The sequence below is a fragment of the Hypomesus nipponensis genome, chromosome 1, assembly GCF_054491055.1.
Source record: "Hypomesus nipponensis isolate SF chromosome 1, ASM5449105v1, whole genome shotgun sequence".
Lineage (NCBI taxonomy): Eukaryota > Metazoa > Chordata > Actinopteri > Osmeriformes > Osmeridae > Hypomesus > Hypomesus nipponensis.
The window spans coordinates 19,257,334-19,263,423 of NC_140361.1; the positions used below are offsets into that span (position 1 = coordinate 19,257,334).

The window sequence follows — 6,090 nt, forward strand, 5'->3', positions numbered from 1 at the left end:
TCTATTGTCATAATAAATCCTACAACGAAAATGTAATTGTGAGGAATGTTTATTTTAACGATTGAAAACAGATGCATAATAGACCGCTGTAGTATGTGTTGCCCGGACAACAGAGGCTAATGTCATGATGCTAATGCTTCAGTGAAATATTAGACTACTGTTTCCGAAAGTAGATATAACTACTTCCTTATATCAGCTTATATTGTTTTTCATATCACAAAGTAAAATGAGTAAATAGTTATCACCCTGTCCTATTTGCTTGTGGCGTTTCTGCAGCTCCCTTGCAGTAAAGCAGTTAGCCTAACTATCTCCCAGAAGTTAACGAGCTGCTAAACTAATGTTCTGCTAGAGGTAGTTACGCGATATTTCGTGACGTTAGTGACGTCAGTAGCGTCAGTGACTGTGGCTAGCAAGTTAGCCACCGTTAACTTCACTTTTGCCACAAAAACTTAATTAAAACCTAAACCGTGCAACGGTACATAAAACCCGATAGAACCAACGCAATCGCGACCAAGACGAACCTTTTGACATCGACGTTGTCTATGTAGTCCAAATATTGACTGAGCCTTAGGGGCGCGAAAATAAACAATAATAATAAAAATAAATATAACTGCAAGCAGTAATGGCGGATTCCTCCAAACACTGCGACCATTGAAAAATGTTTATTCTTGACAAATTGTAACTGTATGAAAAAATAAATTCTGCAGAATTACCAATGGGATACCAAATCTGACCAATTCCAAATATAGCTGCAAGCAGCAATGAGGTGGCCAAGCAGTCAAATAACCCAGAAAACATTTTAGCCGTCCTCAGAAGAGGGTAACGAGTACACGCAGCAAGTTCGGTGTGAATCCATCAAAGATTTGTTGAGATACAACCCAACTTCCGGTTTGTTTGCCTAACGGCACATTTTGATTGCCTGTATTGGAAAAACGATTTCGAAAATCAGAAAACCATGTGTTAGCTTTTGTGAGGCTTGGTCTGAAGATAATCTCTGCTAAATTTGGTGAAGATTTGACAACATGTGTAGGAGGAGTACAGAAAAAACGTTTTTCATTGAATTCAAAATGGCGGCCGCATAAATTCGTCTATTATCACAAATTATTATGAGTCACACACGAGATGTCCCAAGATATCATGAGACAAAGGAATCACTCAATAAAGGCAAACAAATCAATAGTTATTGGCCAAAACACATTTTTGCTTCCTGCGGCCACGCCCAGTGATCACATGACACCAAATTGTCTAGATATCCTCAGAAGAGGGTTCCGAGTCATCATACCAAGTTTGGTGTTGATATCTCGAAGATTTGCTGAGATATGACTTCACTTCCTGTTTGGCTGCTTTTCTGCTGAATTTGATTGGCTGTACCGGACAAACGGTTGTGAGGATCACAATTCTAATCGATAACTTTTGTGAGGCTTGGTCTGAAGATCATCTCTGGTCATTTTGAAGAAGTTTTGACAAAAATTGTAGGAGGAGTAGGCTTTCAAAGGTTTTTGATAAAACCGGAAATAGCGGAAAATCTATATAACCGGAAATTGACTTCATAGGGTGCGTTGAACTCGGCTTGATCCAGGGAATCCAATGGTACCTCATTTGTGAAAATCGGTCATACGGTTCAAAAGTTGCGTGTGTAAACACAAGTCCAACTTTGACCCGTTGGTGGCGCTAGAGTGGTCTAATGGGAGACCTGAAACTTGGTGTAGGTATAGAATGAACTGTCCTTAATGAGTGTGCCAAATTTTACAAAAAGTTGTCGAAGGGGTCTAGGGGCTGCCATTGACTCCCATGGCACTAGAATAAAAAAAAAAAGAATAAAACTAACAATAACAATAGGTTTCCTCCTTACGGAGGAATCCTAACAATAACAATAGGTTTCCTCCTTACGGAGGAATCCTAAATATAACTGCAAGCAGTAATGGCGGATTCCTCCAAACATTGCGACCATTGAAATTTTTTTATTCTTGACAAATTGTAACTGTATAGAAAAATCAATGCTGCAGACTTACCAAGGGGATACCAAATCTGACCAATTCCAAATATAGCTGCAAGCAGCAATGAGGTATCCAAGCAGTCAAATAACCCAGAAAACATTTTAGACATCCTCAGAAGAGGGTAACGAGTACACGCAGCAAGTTTGGTGTGAATCCATCAAAGATTTGCTGAGATACAACCCAACTTCCTGTTGGCTGGCTTAACGGCACATTTTGATTGCCTGTACCGGAAAAACGGTTTCGAAAATCAGAAAACCATGTAATAGCCTTGGTTAGGCTTGGTCTGAAGGTAATATTTGTCAAATTTGGTGAAGATTGGACAACATTTGTAGGAGGAGTAGAGAAAAAACGTTTTTCAATGAATTCAAAATGGCGGCCGCATCAATTCGGCTATTACACAAATTATTATGAGTCACACACGGGATATCCCAAGATATCATGAGACAAAGGAATCACTCAATAAAGGAAAACAAATCAATAGTTATTGGCCAAAACACATTTTTGCTTCCTGCGGCCACGCCCAGTAATCACATGACACCAAATTGTCTAGATATCCTCAGAAGAGGGTTCCGAGTCATCATACCAAGTTTGGTGTTGATATCTTGAAGATTTGCTGAGATATGACTTCACTTCCTGTTTGGCTGCTTTTCTGCTGAATTTGATTGGCTGTACCGGACAAACGGTTGTGAGGATCACAATTCTAATCGATAACTTTTGTGAGGCTTGGTCTGAAGATCATCTCTGGTCATTTTGAAGAAGTTTTGACAAAAATTGTAGGAGGAGTAGGCTTTCAAAGGTTTTTGATAAAACCGAAAATAGCGGAAAATCTATATAACCGGAAATTGCGTCAAACGTCATAGGGTGCGTTGAACTCGGCTTGATCCAGGGAATCCAATGGTACCTCATTTGTGAAAATCGGTCATACGGTTCAAAAGTTGCGTGTGTAAACACAAGTCCAACTTTGACCCGTTGGTGGCGCTAGAGTGGTCTAATGGGAGACATGAAACTTGGTGTAAGTATAGAAGTAACTGTCCTTAATGAGTGTGCCAAATTTCTCAAAAAGTTACCATATGGTTCTAGGGGCTGCCATTGACTTCCATGGTACAAGAATAAAAAAAAGAATAAAACTAACAATAACAATAGGTTTCCTCCTTACGGAGGAATCCTAATAATAAAACTAACAATAACAATAGGTTTCCTCCTGACGGAGGAATCCTAATAATACTAACAAGGCAAAGCACACCCAATTACCGATCTGTTCGCTGCAGACTTGCAGCACGATTCCGACAGAAACGGGCCCTAAGTCCGTCCTTACAAGTGTGCCTGGCATTACGCTATTTTGCTACGGGCTCATTTCAAAACTTGGTTGGGGATTCAAATCAAGTGCATAAATCTACAGTATGTAGAGCAATTAGAAAAGTCGCACTATCATTGTGTAAGTGCTTGAACAATTATGTAAAGTTTCCAACTCAACCTGAGCCACAAAACACGACCAGTCAGAAACTCCATCAGATAGCCGGTTTCCCTGACATACTTGGCTGTGTAGATGGCACGCACATCAGAATTAAGGGACACAAAGAAAACGAGAATGACTTTGTGAACAGGAAGGGATACCACTCGATCAGCACACAGATTGTATGTGATGCTGACCTTGTAATTACAAATACAGTGATAAAATGGCCAGGGGCAAAGCATGACAGCTTCATCCTCAAGAAATCTAGCCTTTGGAGAGATTTTGAGGCTGGACGATACCCTGGGAGGTTGCTAGGAGATTCAGGGTATCCCTTGAGAAAATGGCTTATGACCCATACCTAAACCCAGCAAGTGTCAGTGAGCAGCGCTACAATTCAGCACACACCAAGACCAGAAATGTGGTAGAGCGGTGCATGGGTGTTCTGAAGAACTGATGGGCCTGTTTGCACAGAGGTATCCAGCTATATTTTATTCTAACTTCATTGTCTACTTAATTTTAAGCACTGCAGGCTCTGGATCCTCATATAGCCTTTTATGTCCCCAAATAAATACCTGCCTTCCTTTTGTCATAGGCATCTTGATGGAGCCTGACAGAGCTGCCGCTGTAGCTGGTGCCTGCATTGTCCTACACAGCATGGCAATGATGTGGAAAGTACCACTGGTGGAGGAAAGAAATGCAGATGATAGGGGTGACATAGACATTCTCTTTGGTGAGGACAACCTACCAACTGAGGCTACCACTGTCCGGGCCTATCTTACTACATCCTACTTTGGATGAGCTGCTAATAAATAACCTCCCATGGGCATGAACAAAAACTGTATGTTGCAATAAATTTATTAGGTATAGGCCTACGGCAAAACAAGAACACGATAGCTAAAAAATAATTCTCCAAATATTTGAAATAAGAAACTGCACAAATAAATAATAACTAGAGAGCATACAAGTTCTGGGGAAATTGTGAGGGTGTGCTTGCGGCTGCCCCAGCTGCCTATACTCTCCTGGTGTTTACATATTTCAAAAAGCATTTAAGTGTATGACTACAGTTCTGACCATTGTGTTCCCTTGATAATAAGTTTGTAAAACTGACATGCATCACTCAGATGGAGGAGAGGTGATACTGGTTGGTTGGAAGAGAAGGAGGCCAAATGTAGCTCATGAAGATGCAGCGCTAGATAACTTATTAAATTGTAATCAGATATAAACAACTTGTTGGTTGCCCTATTATGTCCTATTATCCTCCTATTATCGTCCTATTATGTAATTTGAACGCCCTGAACGGCATCATTTGAGTAATGAGGGCAAGCGCAGGCTTATTGATTACTTAAAAAACGTTAAGTTTCATTATGCATGATAGAGGAGCCTAGTTAGAGAAGGATTTAGCAGTTTTATTATTAGAAGCCTATTTTATTAATAATTTTCAGAGTAACCTCAAACCTTTCTTTTGTTTCTTTGACCTTACATTTTCTTTGAGAGCTTAGTGGTCTCGGTTTAACATCATTATTTATAGCAACATCATTACCGGACACTGTTAGCTCGCAATGTGGACAAAGAATGCCCCTGCAACACAGTTGTAACTTGGTAACAAGTAGCCAGCTAGAAACCGACCAGAAGTTTGTAGCCATATAAAGGCCTATATATATAGGCTACTTGATTTGGCTGCAAGATTTGCTGATTTTGAGTGTCCAAGATATGATGGATTCTGATCTGTGTCAACAGTCTAGCCATGTAGCTAAGGCTTGTCCGGGAAGAGTGGATTTTTTTTGTACGGCAAGTCTGGAAGATCAATTTAGGCTAGTGCTACTTGCCCCAATGCACTGGACAAGTTATTAAAACTCAAACAAAATAAAATGCAATGTTAGGCCTACTTCACGTTATGTGCCACTCGTTACGTCTATCGATTTTATTTGAGCGAATTCTGCATCAGTAAAACCACCAACCCAAGATCTCTACAGACCAGCTAATTTCCTGCTCAACACTTCAACGGGGGCTTATTACTTGAAAGATGACTTAGGCTATTTACGGTCGTCTCAGTTACACTATGAGGGGTGGGAAATACTGTGATTTTCTTAAGAAGGCAAATGGCTAGTAAAACATAACATTTCATAATAATTTCAGTAAATCAAGCAGCGCTGCAAGACCTAGTGAAATGTATATCCTACAGCAAAGCAAGGCTGAAGCAGGCTGAGATTAATTATTTTCATGAACAGACAAAGTTTTGACATTGACAAAGTTTAGGCTGTGGCAATAAAGTTCAGGTTAGTAGTCAGATACTTTCACCTATTGAAAAACTTTTGAGTAAGGGGAAAGCCGAACATGTTCCGTCGCCGTTTGACTTCCTAAACAGCTGTGGAGATGTTTTTGTTAGCTACTCATTAGTGTCTCGGGTAGGCTACAGCGTTGCAGTGAGCCGCCACACTGATATGAAACCACAGGTAATGGTCATTTCACCAACAAATCGTTTATTAATGTCAAAATAAATCCTACAACAAAAACGTATTTGTGAGGAATGTTTATTTCAACGATTAAAAACAGATGCATCATGACCACTGTAGTATGTGTTGCCCAAGCAACAGAGGCTAATGTCATGATGCTAATGCTTCAGTGAAATAGTAGACTACC

The 6,090-nt window shown here is 40.1% G+C and overlaps 1 protein-coding gene across 1 annotated transcript in view; it reads right to left on the reverse strand.

Moving 5' to 3' along the window:
• The window catches only part of frmpd3 (FERM and PDZ domain containing 3), a 112,702-nt gene extending 112,366 nt beyond the window's left edge, over window positions 1-336 (reverse strand). The window contains exon 1 of the mRNA XM_084697396.1: window positions 246-336. The gene's annotated coding sequence lies outside the window, so the exon portion shown is untranslated. The remainder of the gene's footprint in view (window positions 1-245) is intronic.
• Between the last annotated feature and the right edge of the window lie 5,754 nt (window positions 337-6,090).